General features: G+C 36.4%; 1 long non-coding RNA gene across 1 annotated transcript; it reads left to right on the top strand.

Annotated features, from left to right (window-relative positions):
* The first annotated feature begins 907 nt into the window (after positions 1–907).
* Positions 908–4,825, top strand: LOC113088644 (uncharacterized). Its single transcript, XR_003286148.1, has 4 exons — positions 908–958; positions 3,775–3,844; positions 4,160–4,294; positions 4,374–4,825. It is a non-coding gene; the product is annotated as an uncharacterized LOC113088644 (long non-coding RNA).
* Positions 4,826–24,004: the final 19,179 nt, after the last annotated feature.

The following is a 24,004-nucleotide window of genomic DNA, read 5'->3' as shown; positions in this document are numbered from 1 at the left end:
GTTTTTAGTATATCTCAGTGGCAGAATTACAGAAGAAATACATTGGCTGCATCCAAAATCACATACCTGATACTAATCAGGTATGTGATTTTGGATGCAGCCAATGTATTTCTTCAACTATGGCAGGGGTGTCCAGTCCTGAACCTGATGGGCCACTATCCTGCAGAGTTTAGCTCCAATCCTAATTAAATGCACCTGAACAAGCTAATCAAGGTCTTCAGGATTACTAGACACTTCTGGGCTGGTGTGTTATATAAGGTTGAAGCTAAACTCATCAGGACATTAGCCCTCCAGGATCAGGATAGGACAACCCTGAGCTATGGGCACATTTGGAATATAAAATCTTCTAAAACACTTACATTTTTTCACTAACACTGTCCAGTGTTCTAATTGTATGTTGGATTTTCATAGTTTGAGAGTCTAGTACTGACACAAGTAAAAAAACTGACACAAGTAAAAAAAAGTATATTTATGAGTAAAGAAAAAATTAATTTAAGTAAATATTAAATGATTCCATTTTCAAATGTCATGTGATCTTCATATTACAAAAAAATTAAGTTAATCCATTAGTCTGAATAATAAACACATTGAAAAAACACCCATATCGTATAATATCTCAAGACCTTTTATATCGTTTCCTCTGATATGATGCTATCGGTTTGATGCATAATGCTTTTTTCACTCTTTGGTTGTTCTCCTTTGCTCTTCAAACTCTGAGCAGACCCTGCTTCTTTAGAACAGAAATAGTTTCGTCAGGGGTTAAGCTGTAGAGACCACTCTAAAGATCATTATTTGGGTCCTCATTGAGCACACCTGCTGGCATTAAACTAATCACTGGTGTAATGATAGGTTCAATTGAACCTTCAAACTCATCTCGGATCACTCAGGAAAAAGACTCCATTCTGATGTTTTCTACCACCAAACAAGGGAGACAAAAGCTGCTGCTCTTAATTCGCAGGTAAGCCTTTCACCTGTGTTGCTCCAGCCTGCATTTAACTGACAGAGTAACTCAAGCTTCTGCCAGGGCTCATTTTTGGCTGTATAATGGTGTCTAAAGATCCCTCTGTGTCCATTGTGACGAACGGGGGTACATTATGATCATTTAGAGAAAAAAAACGGAAATGTCCCAGAGGGCTTTAATCTTTCTTCATTATTTCCCCATTATGGATAAATGCTCTCTGAGGGCCTCTTTCTGGTTATAAATGAAACACTTTGACTCCTTCTCCATCCCTCGTTCTCCCGCCTGCACACCTTTCACCCTTTGCTTTCATCTTTTACTTAGGGATAACTCCGAGAATGAGGCGGCCGTGTTTATTCCACTTGCAGATAGAAGGATAATTAAGTTGATAAACAGGGGTTGAATGGAGTTAAGTGTTAAGGGAGCGGGGAGAAGCTCTCTTCTCTATTACTGATGGTGTATTACCACATGTGTTGAACCTGATATGCGAATCGCCGAATGTCATTTGATGATGGTACCTGTCAGAAAACAAGATCATATGGATCAACAAACCAGCTATTTGAAGGGGTGGCACTGAAATGACCTCAAGGGAATACACAAAACTGCCAGTGTTTCCTATCATGCATATTAATGCGTATCACATGACAGTCTAGTTTTACTCTGTATTTGGTAAATATAACTATGATGAAGAATCTTTTGAATATAAGCTTATGTTAAGATATTCATGTTTCAGTAAAATTGATCAAACGTAGTGTGTTGCATTCAATAACGTAGTGTGTTGCATTTATAGCCTGTTAGAGCATGCCTTTATGGAACCGTATTACTGTTTATATAATTTGATGTATTAGTTATAGTCACATCATGCTTGCTTGAACTTAACAATAGTATTTAATGTTTAAAGTTTTGATGTGTGAGTAACAAATGAAGTATTTAGCTTACTACTATCAAAGCTTTTAAACTTTAGCTTTGACTTGAAATTATGGGTGGGTGAACTGAAAATTTTTTATCGTGAGCGAACTTGAAGATGTCCACAATCTTCTTTTCAAATGATTCATAGAGATTGTGACCAAATACGTCCTATTTATGTATGTGTGTAAACATAGCTGTGCATCTTTCAGTTGGCAGGTCTAAGGACTAAGTTATTACAGAAACATCAGCCATGGCAAAATGCATAACAGATGTGGACATCAGTTTTCTTCTACAGACGTCATTTGTAAAGTACTTTTTTTTCTTCTCTTTTTGTCATTTGGTATTTCCGTTCAGTTTGATATTTAAGAGCCAGGAAGAGCAGGAAGAAAAAAAAAATCCTATGTGCTTTTGCCAGGCTCTTCAAGTTCATCTAAACGCACCTTTCTTCCGAGACTTCAGAATCATGCAATCTACATCTCAATTCTGTTTTTTTGACATTCTCTGTTTTTGGTAGATGAGAAATCGACAAAGCATTCCATTAATTTCTGTTCTTATGATGACTGATTGTAAAAGGCTTCTTTGCACATGTTCTAGTAAGATGAGGAGGAGAAGGAAGAGAAAAGAGAGAGAGAGAGAGAAAATAAGTGTATTTCAGATATCTTGATGAAACTTTTTTTTTTTTCTTCTGTGCACTTTCACATTTTTGTCCATGGGGGCAGCTGGCTGGTGTAATTTGATAAATCCACAATAGAAGGTGTTTAAATGACTTCAAGAGCATTTCAGTTATACCTGACCACATTTAATACACTGCTTTAATAGTTTCTCCATTCCATGGCCATTTGGGTACAATGCTGGTTTAAAGCACTAAAGCAAAACAATATAGTGTTCTACATATAATGCAGCAGCTTTTAAGCTGCAAGGGGGTTGCCAAAAATATTATGGAAAACTATTCAAGTTTTACAAACTCTCATATTGTGCTTAAGATATTGAGTTAAGTGCTAATTTTAGATTAAAATTTCCTAGATAATATTTTTGCAATTTTGCTTACTACAATCACAATATAAAAGCCTAATTGAATTGTATTTATAATTGCATGTGTAGTTTTGGTATTTTTCCCAAACCGTTTTTTAGAAATTTGCAATGCAAATGTTGGTGTTAAAAAGTCCTTGATCCATTGTGTGGGGAATGCATTGGGAAAATATATTGTTGAACTATACTAGAGGTGTGAGACTGAAGTTGTGCTTTTAAAAATATGAGTGCGTTGTAGTCAGAGTTCATACTCGAGGCCAACAGCCTCAATAGTGGAGTAATTTGTTGTAGTGCTTTAGTCGTTTTCAACGGTAACATCAACCGTGTAGAGATGCTATAGTTTAGTGACTGGAGTGTTGTTATAGAGGTTTAGAATGTGTCTGGGAAATTTGTGTGGCTCAGCAATAGTATCTTGCTCATTCTAGCATCGGCTGAACTACTGTTGTGTATTTATCCGGCAAGACCGCAGCCGTGCCAATCAATCCCAAGAAAAACCCCAGCGAAATCCTCTCTTTTTATCCTTTGCATAATGAAGAACAAATCAAACCCGGCTCATCTGAAAAAAAAAAGGAAAAAAAAGAAAATCTGAATAACACTGGGAGATAAAAATAAAGCATAGAAATTATTAAAACAGAATGGCATGAAGTGAGTCTAGAATGTCAGAGAGAGCAACCGAGAGAAAAGGAACGAGGAAAAATAAAAAAAAACACAGTTCTTTGGATTAAGCACGCATTGGGGGGAAAAAAAAGGAAAGAATCTAAATTCATGGGTCCTAATCTCTCGCTCGAAGCGGCGCTCTGTTAAGCCCTGGTTTGGGATGACAGGTCCCCCACCTGGACAAGCTTGGACAATGTCTCTGCAATGTCTCGTTTCTGCAGGAACAGTGAGCCACAGACGGCTAATCACGTCCGGAACCAAAGGCACCTGCCCTATCTGCCTCTACATTTGGTGAGGAATCTTTAAAGAGGCTAAACCTCACTTTCATGCTTGTCTTTTATTCACGGTAAGTGCTTATCGAAACCGAGCTGTTGCCACTGCCCCGTGTTTCCTCCCACAAGCTCGGAGAATGCTTGACGTAAGTACAGCCAATCTGGGTAAATACGAATCTCTCCTTACTGTCACTGTTGGCATATTATGTCCCTGAGGGAACATTCTTTTCATAATATCATAAGCTGCTTAGTGGTGTGCTTCTATTTAAGGCATACATATTAATAGCTATAAGGAAATCATATTTGAACTGTTCCCTGCAATCAATGTCTTTAGGATTGCTGTTATACTTTGTATAAGAAGGTGCTAATAACTTGGAGGCTTTTAGACTGGGTGATCTAATCCCTTTGTACGATAAAGACTCGCCACGCCGAGAGTGGTTGCCAGATCGTGGACAAGGTGCTTCAGAGGGTTAGTTCTTAACGTCGTACTCCAGCTCTGTGCTTACCCGTGTTTTGTCTGCCATTTTTCCCCCTTTTTTACTTCCCAGAAACCTGGCAACATGCTGAAGAACCAGCAGTAAATGTGCTCGGTTGCCCATAGAGTGCCTCGGACAGTGAATGATGACTGATGTGACTACTAGGATTTTTCCTCCCTCTCCGATATACTCCTGAAGTGTTTGGCTTCTTGTATTTTGTATTTTAAGCAATATATAACATTTGTAAGATGGCAAGCTATGTCACAAAAAGACAAATGCAGAGTTTGCAAAGCTATGTTATTTCAAGTGATTTCACAAGTGATGAAAGAGCTTGTGAAAGTGGCTTGGACTTAAAATAATTAGAAATACAATCACAAACACACAAGTTATTTTAATAATCAAGTTTAATTTTCATAATAGAAAAAAAGCCTGATTAAAAGAGTGACATTTTTGAGAAGTTGTAGTAATTAACTTTTTTTTAAATATGCATTTGGCATTTTTGGGACTGGACAGAGAACTGACAAAGCAACGCAGACGGAGGCAGATGGGAACTTTCTTATTTCTTAGTTTTTTTTTTTTTTTTTTTTTTTTTTTTTTTTTACAATTTAGCTTTTAAAACTAACATTTTATATTGTCATGTGGTGCAACCAACAGAAGAACATGCAGGGAAAAAGGAAGTTATATAATCGAAGACCCCGGCAGACCCTTATGACTGTGTGTCAATGTCAGTAATTCTTATAAAATATCATACAGTTTTTCTCATCAGGTTTATTTCAGGCTGTCATGTGGTGCAACTCCCCCAGTATTTTGAATTATTCATTAATGATATTTGTGAAAAAAAAAAAAAGATTACCTTGGGAAAAATATTTCAAACATTTTATTTCCTTCAAATGATTAAAACGCATACTTGCTTGTATTCAAGTTGTAAGGAAAGTATTGCTTCTGTATACTTGAGAGTTTTTAGAGTCATTCAATTAACATTAGTTGAAAATGGTTTGAAAGTTTCTCAAAAGCATATGAAACCAGCTTGATATACAAAGAGCACAAAGATTGTTTCCTTTCCTTAATCATGGACACTGTTATGCATTATTAATCTGTGTAACCTTTTTTCATAGTAGCAGCATTTCACATCGAGAATCACTGTAATGAGAAGACTCACTCACGACTAAACTGTGTGTGTTTGCCCTGATGACTCCAGACCCCTTTTTACCCAGCTTAATTATCTAAAAATGTCAGATATTGTTTACCAGTCATTCCTAATACAAAGACACAGAAATATTTGGATGTGCCCTCATTTCTAATTACGATGGGCTAATTGCTACAGTAATGCGCTCATTAATTAATGCTCCAGTGTCAGGCCCTGATCGCTGATTTTACAACATCCAGTCCTTTGGCATACATATCAGTTTTGTTTGCTGATATGATTTCCGCATTTTCTTTTTAGCACTGGAATGACTTAATATGAAGGTTATGTTGGTAAAATAACACATCTGAATCAAGGACACACGCTTAGTCATGTTTTATCTCCACAGTTTTATTTTTTTTCTTTCATTTTTTTTTTTTTTGTGTCAGTGTATAGAATTCATCTAAAATGCATGAATATGAGATGAATAAATCTTATTTCCAGCATCATTATTTTTATTTCAGATCTCCTAGCCCATGTGTCTAGTGCCTTTTTATTTGCTTTGAACACGCATGCAGTGTTTAGAATATGAACATTTTCTATTCGACGCAACAGATTTTCTCCATAGGCCTCCACGATCAGCCAGATTTGAGGTGTTGTGGGTGGCCATCAGACTGGTTAGTGGGTAATACGGCTGTGTCACTGCACATGTCACCACCAGGAGGGGCTGGATCACAGTGTTAGGAGGCAGGACGCAGGCAGGAAGGAGAAGAAGCAGAGCAGGGGCATGGTTCTTTGAGCTTAGATGAGTGCCTCAATTGTGAGAGTATGTTCCTCTAAGCCTCTGGTTGACAGCAACACAGTACTCTTATTTAAAGCAATTTCAAACATGTCTTGTCTGACAAGTTTTAAATCCTACTTAACACCCCGTAACAGCCACGAGTTTACTGTCAGAATTAAAGAGGCGAATTCTCAGAGGGGGAGAAATTATCACTTTCATTTTGTTCTCCTCTGTTCTGCAGAAGGGACATGGCAGGGATGTTTACCTAGGGATGAATACATTACTCCCCATTTGCAACACAATGCATTTCAGTACCATGAAAAGCTGCTGAAAAGTTTACCTTATATTTTAATTGCTGCCATTACGGATGAGGGAATGAAAGGGAGGTTCAGTCACTGCGGATGACGGGATGTCGGGTCTTTGGGGGCAAAGCAGATGTCTCTGCAGATCAAGCACAGAGGTCTACATGAGCTCTGTCGGTAATGGTTGTAAATGATGTGGAAGAATTGTATCCTTTTGTTCATTTGAAGGGGTTTCTAATATTTTTTTCTACTGTTTTAAATAAAAAATAAAATAAAAATAAATGCTAGGTATTTCCTGCTTTCTATTTCAGGGGCAAGAATTATATATATATATATATATATATATATCAGTATATATTTTTTTATATATATATATATTTAGTAAAAAAAACTAATTTAAAGGAATAGTAAATAAAACAAAGGTTAATTTGTTTTGCAAAAAAAATAAAATATTTTAATATTTGCCATTTTCTTGTGATTCTTCCTTTTTGAAAATGACTAGCTTTACTCTTAAGTAAATCCTACACCTTTTCCCCCCTAGTGTGGTCCATAAAAAAAAAAGATTTATAAAATATTATGTGTATTATATATATATATATATATATATATATATATATATATATATATATATATATATATATATATATATATATATATATATATATATATGTGTGTGTGTGTGTGTGTGTGTGTGTGTGTGTGTGTGTGTGTGTGTGTGTGTGTGTGTGTGTGTATGTACTGGCCCTTTAAGTTTTTATTTTCTTGTGTTCTGCACATTCAGAGTTGGACACGTGTTTTAGCAGGATTCCATAGAGTTATGCGCATTTTTATCTGCTTTGAGAAGTAAAAACAAATCACCAAATGTAACAATCTCCTCCCTGTCCTGGTTGCACTGGCATGTGAGGAGGTGCAGAGATAAGCGCTCCGCTACGTGTCGGTGCTGTGTGAAAGACACTCGTTATCTGTTTCTAACGTGGACTCCTGCTTAGTCTAGGCAGCCACAGAAATATGTTGGGGAAATCTGATATGAGAAATCAGCCCATCTGAGCATCAGTGCGAGCGCATGCCTTGCAGGCCGATGTTTACTTTGCCCTGGTCCTGTGTTCTTGAAGGAAATATGTCAATAGCCAATGCTCCGACTGGATCTGGCACACTAGCGGGAGTTTCCTTAGTGACCTCATGAGGATGAGGCGATTCCTAGATGTGCTGAAAGGCCATTTAGTGGAATGCGAGCTGTTTGGTGATAAAAGGCAAACAAACTCTGTCCTATTCAATTTTATTCTATTCAAACAAGTTTTTGTTTTGCTCATTCAATAGTTGCAATAGTACAGTGAATAGTGTAGTAGCTGAATACACTGTGAATTACTCTTAACGATGTAGCTATATCAAGTTTGCTAATGTCCAGATTGATGTTGAATACAAGAAGTTTGTTAGAACTCGTCCATTTGGAGCACTAATTGAGGTCTTTGTAAGACTGGGAAAAAGCAACATTAAACTTGCATCATACGGTTAGCATTTTCATAGCTTTGAAGAACAGGCAAAATGTGTTAGACTGTACCTCTTAAATATCTAACTTGCACACAAAAAATCTAATTTATAATTAAAAATGGTCAACTGTGATTTGAAGTATGGTGACAATGTTAGGCATTATGGTATAAATGCACATTACATGAACTGACAGTTTGAATAGATCATCTCATCTGAATTATTAAATCAGAAATCTTCCTTATTCTGATAATCATTACTATACAGCAGTAATAAAAGTGCAATAGGTTACATGATGACTTAAGGGGATACATCCAAAAATGAATATTATTTACCCACTTGTGGTTTGTGGAACACAAAAAAATATATTTTGAAGAATGTTGGTAACAGTTCTTGACTTTTTTTTTTCTAATGTATGGACAAATATAATGAGACATTTCTCAAAAATGTCTCTATTATGTTATAAAGAAGAAAAAGCCTGGACTGGAACAACATGAGGTTGAGTACCGAATTTTCATTTTTGGGCGACCTGTCCCTTTAAAGTTAAACAAAACTAGCTTTTACACCAATTACAGCTAAAAAACAGGGGCAAACCAAGCACAGTGTTTCTACATACACCACCACCATGGTGGTGGAACAAAAAACAGACACATATGATTTTTTTTTTAATTTACAGTCAAACCAAACATTATTAATAAGCCATAATTAATTATTATTATTGTTTTTATTTTTTTATAGTGGGTGCAGGACACTATAGTTCATTTATGTAATTAAGGATAGCAAAATAAAGTAAACCGTAAAATATTATACCCAAAATTCTTCATACAGTTGGCTACCAATAAACATTTAGGACCAAAAAATTTTCAGTCACTTTGACCGGACCACGTTTTGCTTAAAGGGATAGTTTACCCTAAAATTAAAATTCTGTCATTAATTAGTCATAGTCATGTCGTTCCAAACCCATAAGACCCGTTCATCTTCAGAACACATATTAAGTTATTTTTGATGAAATCTGAGAGCTCTCTGATCCTCTCATAGACTGCGAGGATCCTTACACCATCAAGGCTCAGAAACGTAACAAGGACATCGTTACAATAATCCATGTGATATCCGTGGTTCAACCGTAACTTTACCAAGCTACAAGAATACCTTTTTGCACCACAGACTGAACAAAATGAAGCAATTGCTGGGTAATTGGTTGACTTATATTGGTATTATCTAATTGTGAACTAAAATTTAATAGCTGACAGCTATTTAGCCTAATTCATTACATAGCTTCCCATCAAAGTTATCTGACATTATCAATATGAATTTGTTCTGACACAGTTTAACTCTTGAGTTCTTGTCATACCATTTTCTGAACTATAGCAAACAAACTGATAATGTGAGAAATGTTAAAGGTGCCTGAATACATTTTGGTCTGACTGTATTTCAAGGTAAATCAAAAGTAAGTTCCCTAATAAATCATTGCTTGCACATATTTTATTTATTTTGCTGTAGCATTTTTACATTTAAAATGAAAACACATGAGCACGTTTATACCTTTACAGGCTTAAAACATACAGCTTTACAGCAACTGAAAGATAATTGTATCTGCCCTAAATAACACCGAAGGCCTTAAAGGACTAGTTCAGTCCAAAATGAAAACTTTCATGATTTCCTCACCCTCACATCTATGACTCTGGTTCTTCTGTGGTACCCAAAATAAGATATTTTGAAGAATGATAATAATTGCACTGCGAACAAAGCTGACAAACAGAAAAGATTTTGCTAAGAGACAGTGACTCTCTTGTCTCTCTATATGGTGTTTTTTGCTAAACTCTATTATGTATACAAAAATCCTAAAAAAGTTCCTTCCTTTCCTCTCAGGAACAAACAGATGACAGAAACCTAAGGCTACATAGTGCTTTTTTTCGCCCCTGGAATAACCATATAACTGTTTTTTTAAAGGTGCCATCCGATGTCAGAGAGTGAATCTACATTTTCATTCAGGTTTTTCATGTGTCTTTTTTTTTGTGGATCAAGCAAGCCTGTGCAACAATCACCCCTGGTCTTTGCTACAGTCACTTTGTTACCAGTCAAAACCAACCGTATCTCGTGTGTGTCTGTTACACTTGTGTGCACAGATGTGTGCTGTTTATTCAACTTCTGATGGAGCCAGAGAGAGAGAGATCCAGCAGTTTTGATTACTGCTTTGCTACTTTTATGGAGGTCCGAAAGGCCATGTCCTCACAGTGGGAAATCAGTAGCTCTGTAATTAGCCCTGTGGGGGAGCTCTGCTGTCTGCAGGCGCCTCACAGAGAGAGCGTTAGCCTTACCGTTTTGCCCTGTTCCTACTCATCTCCAACACACTCTCATTACATGCAGAACTGCAGCGAGTCCTTACATGGGGTCAAACACACAGTACACCCATAGAGCACAATGCCGCAAAGATCAACGTGGATTTTGCCCAAAAGAATGGACTCCAAAGCTGAATGCCATGCTAGATGTGTGGTTTGTAGGTGAAGTGTGGTTTTGCTTGAAGTTAACCCCGATCCCGTTCTTTTATATTTCTTTGAGACTCTAAAATGGGCTATTCACTGTGAGAATGACTTCAATTTGAAATGGAACATTTCAGTGAATAGTGCAAATACTTGACTAACTTGACTCGTGCCCTGGGCCTTTGAGCAGTGCACAGGCCAATAGAAAATGTCCTGTTTATATTGGATCCTACTGGGACTTTCAAGGTTGTTCTCAGTGGAGCCAAGTTGGAATTATTGGGATGTTAAAACTTCAGATGTAATAACTACTGAAAATGACTAAATGAAAATTTTCAGACCTGCTATTCGAGCAGTTGAAACTGGTACGCTTCTCTTGACATAATTGGTCTTTGCAAAATTAGTTAAACAAAATATTATTTGAACAGCTATTGTAATTATGAGAGAGAGAGAGAGAGAGAGAGAGAGAGAGAGAGAATATTACAACAATTATGGATGATTAGAGGACACAGACCTGGATGTCCTTGACTAGATATAAAACAAAAATTTAATCTGCACAAAAAGCTGTATGCATTTAATTTTTATTTTTCGTAAGGTACAAAAGCTTAATAAGTCACCCTGCATTTTATTCTTGGCCTTTTTACTTTTTATTCTAAGAAAAGTATTGACAGAGAAAGAAAATAGACCTGAATCTATGCCGCTTGCATAAGCATCACAGCTCATTGTGTGATGCAGCTCAGTCACGAATAATGATAGTAATAATAAAATAAAAACTTTAAAATACATATGTCAAGTTCTTTTATGTTTTGGAAAACTGTCAAGAGTTTTTTTTTTTTAAATAAAGTGTAAATTTAATTTAAGTAAAAATTTGACGTTTATCAATCAATCAATAAGTAAATAATTTGTAAGAGTTTATTTTGATTAATGTATTTTTCAAGTTATCAATACTATCTCTACTATTACTTTAAAACATGCTGGGTTAAAAACTAAATTTTTTTTTGATTATTTGGCAACCCAGTGCTGGGTAAATATTGGACAGAACATATGCTGAATTTTTTAAGAGCAGAAAAAAACTGTCCAGCACCTGGGTAAAAATATTAACAATAACCCAATAAAAAGACCCAACTGGCTGACCTAAAACCTTTTTTAGAGTATATTATTATTGTTATATACAAAGTGATATCATATAGGAAATACATTATTCAGGAAATGTTATATTTTATCACCACCCAGATATTTTTTTACTTTACACCCTCAAAATTAGACATCTGAAAAACATCACTGTGTTAATAATAGAGGTGGTTCAAGTTGCTTTACATAATGTATTTTTATGTACTGTAGATCCAGACAAAAAACTACAAAGAGCATCATGACATTGATCTGCTAACACTAGGCCACAACCCTAACCAATACATCCCCCACTTTAATAGAGAATTTAAACCAAGTTGCTTAAGCGTCACGGTTTTGCCTAAATTGTCTGTACATTATATGAAAAATGTGTCACCCAATATTAAACAAATAATCAAAGGAATTGCTAAAAGCAATGGGGGCTTTTGGATTAATAGCATTATTTACAAAGCTATAGCTGGATATTGCAAATGTGTCTAAGTTAGCAGCTACACATTTGTTCCTAGCGCAGTAATTGCCTTTTGAAGTGTGGTGCTTTCACCCATGTTGCCTGAAACAGAAAACTGTTCAGAGAACAAATAATAGAGCTAAATGAAATGTGTCTTGTTGCCGTAAGTCTACCCTAAATGTCTGAGCCTTTCCAGTCAGCTTTGATGAGCTCTAATCTCTTCTTTTCTCTAATCCGTATTGGTATGCCTTGTGTATGTCTGTGCATTTCAGTGTCAAGAGAAGAAAACCGGTGTGTGTTTCCTTGCTGTTTTTTCTTCACACGAGGGAAGACACCTTCATACATTGTTGCTGTTTTCTGTTCTATGGTTTCCTTTCAAGCACTGTGTGTAAAGCCTCGGACCACCAATGCCCAAATTTACATTTGTTAAGCATAAAATTAGTGAAAATAATGCTACCTTCAACAAACACTCCATCATACTTAAAATCACGATGATATTTTAGTTTATTTTCTATTTATAATATTTCTTCAAAGAAAAAATAAATAAATTACTACGGCAAAACTGATTTGATTAGAAATGTATAAGGAATTGTTTTATTTTATATATACATTTATTTTTATTTACGATATTCATGTTTAGGTAAAATTTTATTTCTTTTAAAATACTGTGCATTAGCACAGTGTTACTTGAAAGTAACCTGGTTCACAAATTGCAGCTGCATCTATGTTTGGAAGTTATATGTTTAATTTTGTTGCTTTCTCTGCTCTGGGAGGTCTTGCTCCAGACCCAACAAAGGCAGACATTTGTTACCATCCATTTTCCACATCAACAGCAACTTTGTCTGGTTTGTCATCCAAACACAGCTGTGCAATGTGTGGATGAGGGTATTTGGAGGTGAAATAAAGCTGATGGCATCCTGGGTAAATGAGGGAAGATTCACACAGAATAATGAAGGCCGGAGCTGTTTCTCTGTGGCTGATGTGTATCTAAAAGGCTCAGTAAACACAGTTTCTGAACTGAAAGTCTTATCAGGAGATATACATATCCACTGCAACCGCTGGCCCCACATGAGGGCTGTCTATCTCCTCCATCATTTTTAGTCTTTACAAGTCTTCTTTTTACCATTCTTAGACAGGGCTGAAACATGTTCCACCTCATCTGATGCTTTACCCTTTTCCTTTATTTTTGTAATTCAGTTTTGCAAGGTTTTACCCCCCAACATTTATATGTAGTATTGTTTTTACAATGTAGTTTGAGGTCTTGTATATATCCGGCCTAAATCAACTGTTTCAATTGAAAATATATCAACATAGGAAAGAAAACTACACTCTTTAAGTAGTTCAAGGGTTCCTTAAGATTCCATTTAGGATTTTTTTATTTTAGAAAACAATAAAGGTTAACTAATTGGCATTTATTTATTTATTTGTTTATTTTTTTCTGGATAAGAATAAACACATATTTATTTATTTTAGTCCTGGGCAATGATTATTTGCGAATAATCACATTCAGAATAATTTGTTTGGTCACACTTTATTTTAGGGTCCAATTCTCACTATTAACTAACCATTAACTATGAATTTTGCCTCAATTAACTCCTTATTTGCTGCTTATTAATAGTGTATTAGGTAGTTGTTAAGTTTAGGGTATTGGGTAGGATTATGGATGTCATGCATTATATGTACTTTATAAGCACTAATAAACAGCCAATATGTTAATAATAGACATGCTAATAAGCAACAAGTTATTAGTGTGAACTGGACCCTAAACTAAAGTGTTACCATTCGTTTTTGTGTACATAATGTGTATGTACTGTGCATATTTATTATGTACATATAAACATGCATGTGTGTGAATTTATATTTAAGAAAAATGTTATGTTTATATATTAAATGTAATTGAATATAAATATAAATATATACATATAAATAATTTCTAATTATATACTGTATGTGTGTGTCTATATGCATAATAAATATACATAGCACACACACACACACACACACACATTATATAAACAAAAACTTTTTAATTCATTCATTCTTCATTCATTCAATCATTCATTCATTCGTGACAAATAATAAAAGTCAGGTCCCACTTTGTTATGTGGCCTTAATTACTATGTAGTTTACTTAATATTTAAACTAATCATTTGATACAGTGCACTTAATGTGTACATACATATTTTACATAGTACTTACAGTGCATTTAAAACAACACCTGTATATAATTAAATATGTACTTAATTTCTGTAATTACATTGCTAATTACACTATTGACCCTTCCCTTACACCCTAACCCACCCTGAAACATACCCATACCACCAAACCTGTCCCTAACCTTATCCCAATCCCATCTGAATAAAACCCACAGTGTTTTGCAATACAATATGAACACAATAAGTGCATTGTACTTATTTTTAAAGGGGTCTTATGATGCGATTTCAATTTTCCTTTCTCTTTGGAGAGTTACAAGCTCTTGTTACATAAATTAGATCTGTAAAGTTGCAAAGAAGTCTAAAATCCAAAGAGATATTCTTTATAATAGTGATGGCCGATTCGTGAACGAATCGTTCAATTTAACCGGTTCTTCTTAAATCGAACTGAATCGTTTGAAACGGTTCACGTCTCCAATAAGCATTAATCCACAAATTACTTCAGCTGTTAACTTTTTTAACGTGACTGACACTCCCTCTGAGTCAGAATAAACCAATATCCCGCAGTAATTCATTTACTCAAACAGTACACTGAATGAATGCTGTGAAGACCGAACTGGAGATGAACACCGAGCCGAGCCAGATAATGAACGAACACACCCGCTGCTGGAGCAGTTCTCGTTCTCGAGTCAAGAACCGGTTGCTTCGGTTTTCGGATCACCAGTACACTTAACCGAGAATCGTATCTGTCAGACGCATCCGAATTGAGAACCGATGAACTGATGATACTGCGCATGCGTGTATCATCAGAACACTGAACCGAGAATCAGTTCGTTTCGAAACGTAAGTTCATTTAATAACAAATACATTGCAATGAACTATTTTTAGTAAGTGGTTCATGGTTTCTGCGCTGACGACACCTAATTTATTTACTTTATATCTTCAAGACTTAAATCCTCATATGCACATTATTGCTGTTACTGTATTTGGGTGTTGTTGCAAAATTCAAATGTAAACTTTTCATGATTATGAGGTTTTTAACTAAAGTTATGGTAACTGACTTTATACATTTGAATGTTTGATAGACGTGACGCCATTATGTCATCGTCAATGACGTCATTACGTCGAGAGTAAAAGAACCGCTGAACCGTTTTTTTCAACCGGTTTATTGAATCGAACCGTCCGAAAGAACCGGTTCGCGGAAAAGATTTGAACTTCCCATCACTACTTTATAAAAGTTAAAACTTGTCCACGCCCCCCTAAAACAGCTCGTTTTAACATGCCCTCACGTCTATGTCACTTTGTAGGTAAATTTGCATAATGCCGTCCAAATGTTCACGCAAAGAAATAAGGTTTACCTTTCATTCTCCCTGTTGCTGCTGGCGCCATGACGCTGTGTGTTTCATTGTGAAAGTGAAACTACTTTGTTTGACCTTCCAAAAGTGCATGATATCCACTTCGTCATGCCTAGAACTGATCCTTGCTGGTCACTGAGGAAATAATTCAACTTCGAACTGTGGATCGCCAGATAGGCTTTCACTGTTTGGACGAAGTGGAGTCCAGCCCATGGTCATCACATGTGGTTGCCGCAAGCCCGCTGGCCGCTCCTTCGTCGAATCCACCGGCCATTCCTCACTCTTTGCAAGGATAGTCTGGTGCTTTTTACTCACAGTCTGTAAGTACATTTACATATTTAAAGGATTTACCACTGATGATTCATACGCGAGTTTTGAGCAGTGTAGAGTAGCACTTGTTGTTTGTTGTTTCTCCGATCACCAATGCAGACATGATATTATGTTTACGTGGCGCCATATGCAACGCAAAGCACATAAAAACACAGTATTAGTCACTCTAATCCATAATTCTGTCCCCACTGGATGCAACAACTGCCTCATTTATAATGGGTTTTATTGTTTTTGTCCTGTCATGCTGGTGTTCTGACTGGGACATGCCATACCAGTATGGTGAGGGGCATAACATTTCGATCACGTGCTTGAGGTATTCGGCCAATCAAAGTGCACTGGATTGCTGGCCAATCAGAGCACACCTCGCTTTTCAAACCAATGAACTCTGTAAATAAACAACAACACGTTTCAGAAAGGCAGGGCACAGAGGAGAAACAGTAATGTAAAGTATGTGGAAAATGAACCTTAAACCACATAAACAGATTCCATTACACCAAATAATGTTCTTTTTAGCAACATCATATGACCCCTTTAATGTAAGTGGATAGTAGTCAAGGCCACTTAATTATTAAGCGGGACCACTTATTATTAACTTATCTGATTTATTTAATAAATATGTCCATCCTGTATTAGAATAAAGACAAAAGAGTAGATGAAACTAAGCCCCTGGCCCTTTCAATGCAACCCGCTTGTAATCTGTTTACATTGCTTGCTTATCTTTAGGTTTCCATGCTAGTTTGGACTTTGGACTCCATCTGATTGTTCATGTTCCTATAGGTAAAGTGTGTGTAGTCTCCTCAGGCTAGCTTATTAAATGATAAACTGTGCTTCTGTCTTTGCCCTGCTGGTGATATATGCTGGTAACACAGGAAAGGAGCAGTGGGGCTGTCTTAGTGTTTAATACGCTGACTGTACAGCCCACTGGCCAGTTTTACCCTGCTGCCACGGAGCGGAAGCCAGAGGAAAGATGACAAGGTCAAAGCCCGAGTGAGATGTTGACCTCACAGGGCCATGACCTTGACTCTGTTTGGCATACTTCCTGTGCTGTATCTATGCCCCTTTGGCCTGCATTAGGTGTTTGCAAAGAAAAGGACTCCGTGGGAAAGGTAAAATATCATTTGTTAGCATCATAGCAGAATCTGTCAGCTGCTGGCTTGTTGCCACGGAAACCGAGTTTTTCTTTTTCATTGTAGGCCTTGGCTTTCAAGTTGATTCTGTCACACACAGTGTCTCACACTATACACTAGATGACTGAGTACATAGCATGTAGTGTGTGATGTTTATACGGTGGTACTGTCTTACATGGAACAGTTTTTGTTGTTAAATATTTTGTTTTCCACTTTAGGGAAGTTCAATGCCTGGTATTAAAATTGGATTGTGTCTATATAAATGAGACTATATTAATTATATATTATACATATATATTATGAATATGACATTTGTTTTCACTGTTTCTCTGTAGGTTAATTTAGAATATCACAACATATGAAAAATTATTTAATTTTTAACATTTACATTTAAGATTATATTTGAATATATCGTCAGTAGCCACAGGTATTGTGCTGCCTCATAAGATAATTTTTAGTGAGGCCATTGACGTAAGGTTTTATTAAAGAAAAGGTCGTCTACATCTTGGATGGCTTGAGGGTGAGTAAATGAACAGCAATTATTCATTTTTGGGGGAACTATCCCTCAACATCATCCAGGTTCGCAAAGTACACAAGGTCTAGTTCAATTCATCACTGTGAACAGATTATTTGCACTACTTGGATGAAGTATGTAAAATAGGATACTGTTTTAAACATTTGTTCCACAAATTCACAGATGATGTAACTTGAACATGTATTTACATATGACAAATGGCCATTTATATTGTTCTTCATGAATCAAATCCAAAAAGTAAAAGAGGGTTATTTTTAATATTTCCTAGAAACAATATAATGTAGGACATGGGTATCACTTTTTTGCTTATTTAATTTGCATGTTTATAGTGATGATACATGCAACCTTTTATATTAGCATCAGAGAGTTTTGGGAGCACAGGATTTATGTCTCCTCCCAAGCACTCTGTCCTTTTTCCAGTGTCAAAGCAATTGAAGAACAGTTGGGGAGGAGAAGAAAAAAAGAGGAAGGAGAAGGAAAAAGCAGACGAAAGGTCAACAGGATGTGAGGCTTCTATTATCAGCAATCTTCTCCAGGCTTCCACAGGCAGCTTGTTTCTAAACTGCCACCTAGCCAAGCATGAAGGGTGTATAATTTTAGCCAATCTCCCAGTAGCTTGGGTGTACAGAAAACCATTGTAGGCCAGCAAAATAGTCACAATAGAGGCACTGGCCAATGATAAAGATCTGCATAGGTAATGCCAGAGCAGCAATAAGTGAAATTTTTGCGTCCCTGCATTCAAACAGCACTCCCTTACAGCTCTGACCACTATTTGTCCCTTTGGCTTTTGAAAGTGATGGATAGCATTTTTGTGCAGCATAATTGCAAGGGCCAGGGCATGTGTGGAAATTGATTAATTCCCTGAGCAAATAATGCATTACCCTGGATACTTCTTTACTGTTTATCAGGCCATGCAGCCAAAGGCTTTGTTTGCTCTCTTCAACTTTCCCCAGCTACCTTTAACAGGGCCTTTTCAAGGGATCTCTGCTTTGAAAGGCTTCTAGTCATTTCGGTAGTATTTGTTGTGCTACATCTTTGGTATCAAAGGTAACCGCGAGGGTAGAAAGCAGAAACAAACACGTAAGCCATTATACCCAAAAGCGTCACTCTTCAAATCACATTTTGTCCTGCATTTAGCAAGAAACGTGTTAAAGGGACAGTTTGTCCCATAACTAAAATTGTTGTGATTTTCTCACTCTCCTGTTTTAAGTGAGAATTTCCTTCTCTGCACATTTAACCCTGGAATCCCAAGATATTTGATGTGTAATAAATGTACTTTTTTTTTTTTTAAGTGTCCCATGTTTGTTTGTGGTCCATATATATATATATATATATATATATATATATATATATATATATATATATATATATATATATATATATAAAATAAAAATAATAAAAAATAATCATATACCAACTTTTGATATTTTTTTGATAGTTGATGCAGGACAGTATAGTTAATTCATGTAAGAGAGGATAGCAAAATAAAGTAAACTGTAAATTATACCCCACATTTTTTTACTACCAATAAAATTTATACAAATTTGGAACCAAACATTTGGTAAGTCCAGCTCATTTTTCTGCCCGTTTTCCTGCAGATAATATTTAAATTTTATTCTTCATGAATGAAGAATTTAAATATTCCTCATACTGAATCTGATTCCTTTGCTGCAGCAATTAGTTTTTTTTTTTTTTTTTTGGTTAATGTTTACTTTTTTATTTTATTACATTTTTTATACCACTTTTAGGTCTTTAAGGTGATAGCAGATGTCAGTCATACCTACTCTACTGAAATCCCATATTCAAAAGAAAAGAAAAAAACAAACAAAAATAAAACACAACAAATCTGACAGCAGTAGCATTGTCTACAACACAATCTCTGTATTGTCTAATCTGAGAAACACTGCTTTTGGGGTCTCTGAATGTAGCCACAATACACATTCCCATCTCTTAATCTAATCTTCATGTGAACCGATGCCTCAACTCGAAGTGCTGGAGTCGATGAGGGACACGAGTAAAGATCAAAACAACTTGGCTGAACAGGAAAACAACGTGTTATAATTTTCACAAGACAAAAATGCAACCATCAGAGACAAACATCTGATGTCCTCATCACGAGCCATTTGTCAGAGGTCTGATAACCAGCTGTGGGAGTGACAAATTGTTTCACCTTATGACTCAGGAGCTGGTTCTCTGGAATCTTGGACTAAATGGAAAATGCTGTTTAATATGCAGTTGTATATGCAATTTAGTCTTATTTGTGTGCAAGCATATATGTAAAATATATGTAAAAATATGTAAATGTTAAAAAAGTACTTGTGTGGTTGTGTTTAACTGAGCATGCACATCCTTGTGCAGGAATGCCGCTCTCCCTCCAGGTTGTCTCAGGTGGAAGAATTCCAAGAAACCGCAGTCGGCACTTAATTAACCTCTTGAACCACCTCTTGCTCACGACAGTTTTACCGACGACTTTCTCTGAATAGTTTTATGACCTTGCTACCAATAAGACTGAGATGGACTGAATTGAGATACGATTTAATTAAAGAAGTGCACATGTTTAAGAAAAATAACCACGCTAGTATGAAAACCGAGGGGTGCGGTGAGCAGTGTTGGGCTAGTTACTGAAAGGATGTCATATATTACTCATTACTCTTTACTCAAAAGTAATATTATTATTTTACTTATTACTTTTCTTCACTCACCACAGACGTTTTAACTGTATATCTTCCACATAAAATTCTAGTGATTGACATCCAAGTAGAAGTGTTGTATTAAACTCATTAATTGTCATGGGTAGCTTGAAGCTAACTGGACTTTCTCTGTTACCCATATACGATTATTTCATTAGGTATTTGATAAAATCTTTGTAAGAAACTTCAATTTTCCAAAAATATTTTTCATTACAGTAATATAATGCACCACATGCTGATCAGAGAGATGTGGGTGGGATGTAATGCCAAAGTAATGTAAAGCCACAACTTACAAAACTTTCAAGCAACTTTTTTTTTCTGACAAAATAAATATAATGCAGTATTTCTATCTGCTGAATGTAAGCTTTTCCATATTTCAAGCTTGGGAAGTGCATGTGCGAGTTTTATGAAAATAAATCGATTAATTTTTTGATTGTCGGAATTTAAATCAGCGGGGATGAGGTATCAAATAGAACTTAGCTGTTTTATGGATGGTAACCGTAATATTATTACTGAAATCTTATTATTTACACTACTAGTTTCTGCAAAAAGTAATATTATTACAGTAACTAAGTTACTAGTTACTACCCGACACTGGTGGTGAGCACAGAAGTGTGACCTTTCTATGAAATATTAAACATGAAAGAGTTGAAGGCAAAAGTAATCAAATCAAATAAAACGTTGTGCTCTAGTTTATGTTCAAGATGAATTTTGAGAGCTGCGCTATATCTTAAACTGTTGAAATACAAAAATAAGAGAAAAACAAACACCATTGCCATTTGCAGCTTTAGACTCTCCAGCAATTTTCCTATAAATCTTGCTTTACTTTTTTTCATGGTCTATTGCTATAATTTAAATAAGTGTTCCTTCCTTACAAGGTCGAGACAACTGAAGTTTACTGAACAAAAGTTCGAAGTCAGTTTTGTGAGACGAAGCACTTGAGTGCTTGCACTTGCCCTTAATAGAGTTGATGGGTTTTATACTTTCCTCATTTATATAATAAATGTCAGTATGCAACGTGAATCACCAGTGAAGTGTGTTCAGTGAAGAATCACCTCAGTCAACCCTTTTTATCAAAGCCAGGCCATCTTTCTTTGATTTCATTCGTTCTTCCCTTCCCTTCTTAAAATACTTTTACATACATGCTCTGATTACGATTCATCAACATCTTTAGCAGAGTAATGAACTCTGTTCTTTTCCACTAAAATCCCAAACCATACGTGCTGGTTAAGTTTCTTTTTCTTCCACCGTGGTGTGCTGTGGCTCGCTCCAGGGACGTGGCCCTCTTAATGTGAACGAGGAATACGTTTCTGCACTGTTGGATTTCATTTTCCTCAGATCAAATATTTAAGATCAAGAGTGAGAGAGTGTGCAGCTTAAGTATATTGAACTTGTGGAATAGAGACTGTGCTGCTCAGACAATGGCGGATCAGGAGCGCAGTCACCCATGATGGCCTCGGTGACTGCCAGGGACCCCTGCCATTCTCAGACAGCAGTCCTGAGGAGAATGAAATAACTTTATAATGGTAGGGGTGTTCCTGGGTTTATACACTGATATAATAATCCGTTTTTCACACAATGGAGATAATGATCGTTATTATTGCTGGCGAGCAATGGGGGGCCAGGAAATAGTTCAGAATGGATACTTTCCTCTCTAATCCTCCTGCTATGAAAGGTTAAAGACGGATTTGAATATTATGATCCATCCTCCTCCGTTACAAAGAAATAATTGTGGTTGAACTTAATACTCTGTTTGAAAAGTCTGTAATTCCAATGAAAGTGTATACTTCTGGGTTTGCTTACTACATTATGTTCTGGTACAGGAATGTCATTTTGGCACCTATTTGTAGCAGAACTGGCACAGTTAACCAAATATTCATACCACTGTTTTTATGTTGCGGTTTTATGTTAAACTGCTTTAAAATGCTACACTCCATACATCAAAATGGTGAAGCAAATATATATATATATATTTTTTACATGTTTTCAAATTTATTAAAAATAAAAATCTTAAAGGATTCCGTTGCATAAGTATTCATACCCTTGTCTAGAACAGCTGAAATTTAGCTCAGGAGCATTCACATTGCTTGTAGATGCTACTACACTTCAAGTGAAGATAACCTGTGGCAAATTAAGTTGAATAGGTATGACTTGGAAAGGCAGAAACATCTTAATAAAAGGTCAAACAGCTGAAAATGCATATCTGGCAAATGCTCACATTCGATGTCATCTGGCACTTTGAAGAGGTGTCTCTTCACTGATGAATCACGGTTTTTACTGTACAGGGAAGATGGCAGATAGTGTGTATAGCTCGTGTGGGTGAGCGTTTTGCTGATGTCAGCGCTGTTGATCAAGCGGCCAATGGTGGCAATGTGGTGTGGTATGGGCAGGGGTAGTTATGGACCATGAACACAGGTGATTTTTATACCGTCACGAGATCCTGTGGCCCATTATTGTGCCGTTCATCCATGACCATCACCTCATGTTGCAGCATGATAATGCATGGTCCCATGTTCCAAGAATCTGTACCCAATTTCTGAAAGCTGAAAACATCCCTGTTCTTGCATTGCGTGAAGCAAATGGTGGTCACACCAGATACTGACTGTTTTTTTGACCCAATACAGTATAACTGCACATTTTAGAGTAGCCTTTTATTGTGGCCAGCCTAAGGCACACCTGTGCAATAATCATGCTGTCTAATTAGCATCTTGATATGTGTAGTGTATCAGACCCGAACCAGATTAAATATTTGATCGGGAGCATGGTTGAAACATGAGCCAAAGTCATGTTTCCCCCACCAAGAAGAAAATAACCAGACTGAAATTCCTAAGGGGACCTTTTAACCTGTGGTCTCCACATAACGTCCTTATGTCAAAGAATGGCACAAGACATTATTACAGACGTAGATGCACCAAAATGAAATTAGAAAGACGTATAAATGAATACCAGTCCATTGCTTAACTCCCTATCATATTTGTAACCCACACATTTGACTATCATGTTTCTAATCACTTATTATGTATGTCTTTTTACATGTTCATGTTAAGTATGTGTGTGTTTGAATCTTCTTGCTTGAAACGTTTCTGACCATCAGTTATTTGTCAAATGTCCAAAATTATACCCTGGAAGAGAGGGAAAATTCGGACCAGGTGATTGATAACACCCTGAGCAAAGACAATATCTAATTGGTCAAGACAACATTTGAGGTGTGGCCAGAAGGCCAGTTTAAATACTCAGGACATCATCAAATTTAGCTTTTAGCTTTTGCTTTTTAGCTTTTGCTTTTAGTCATCACTTTTATGCTACTTAGGCATGATGAGAAGAAACACCACATAGTCTCTTCAAACTTTACTTCTGTTCTTTTACTTTAGTTTGTTTTCTTTTCCGTTGAGAGTTTTGTGTTCTGAGTTAAGTTTTATAACGCTGTGCCTCCGATTCCGACCACGAGTGCCCACCTAAAACTAAACTGGCCCACAACTCTGCAACTTCAGACAACGGCCAACCATGGGCTTCCCAAGACGTCACTTTAACGACTACTGAACTTCCAGCCAATCAGCAACCTCGGAAATCCCCCTTCTCTATAACAAAGGGAACCCCCTTTACACATGCCTCCAGACTCTGATCTAAACTGGTGTAGCTATCTAATATAATTTTAACCTCATTGAGGAACTCAATGCGAGGGTTAATTAAGTGATTGATGGCTGTTCATGTCTATGCAATTTCACGGATCACTGTAAACTTGGGATTTCACATTTTCATTCTCCTGAAC

The sequence above is a fragment of the Carassius auratus genome, chromosome 6 (genome assembly GCF_003368295.1).
Source record: "Carassius auratus strain Wakin chromosome 6, ASM336829v1, whole genome shotgun sequence".
Classification (NCBI taxonomy): Eukaryota; Metazoa; Chordata; class Actinopteri; order Cypriniformes; family Cyprinidae; genus Carassius; species Carassius auratus.
This window is presented reverse-complemented; position numbering and strand designations above follow the sequence as displayed.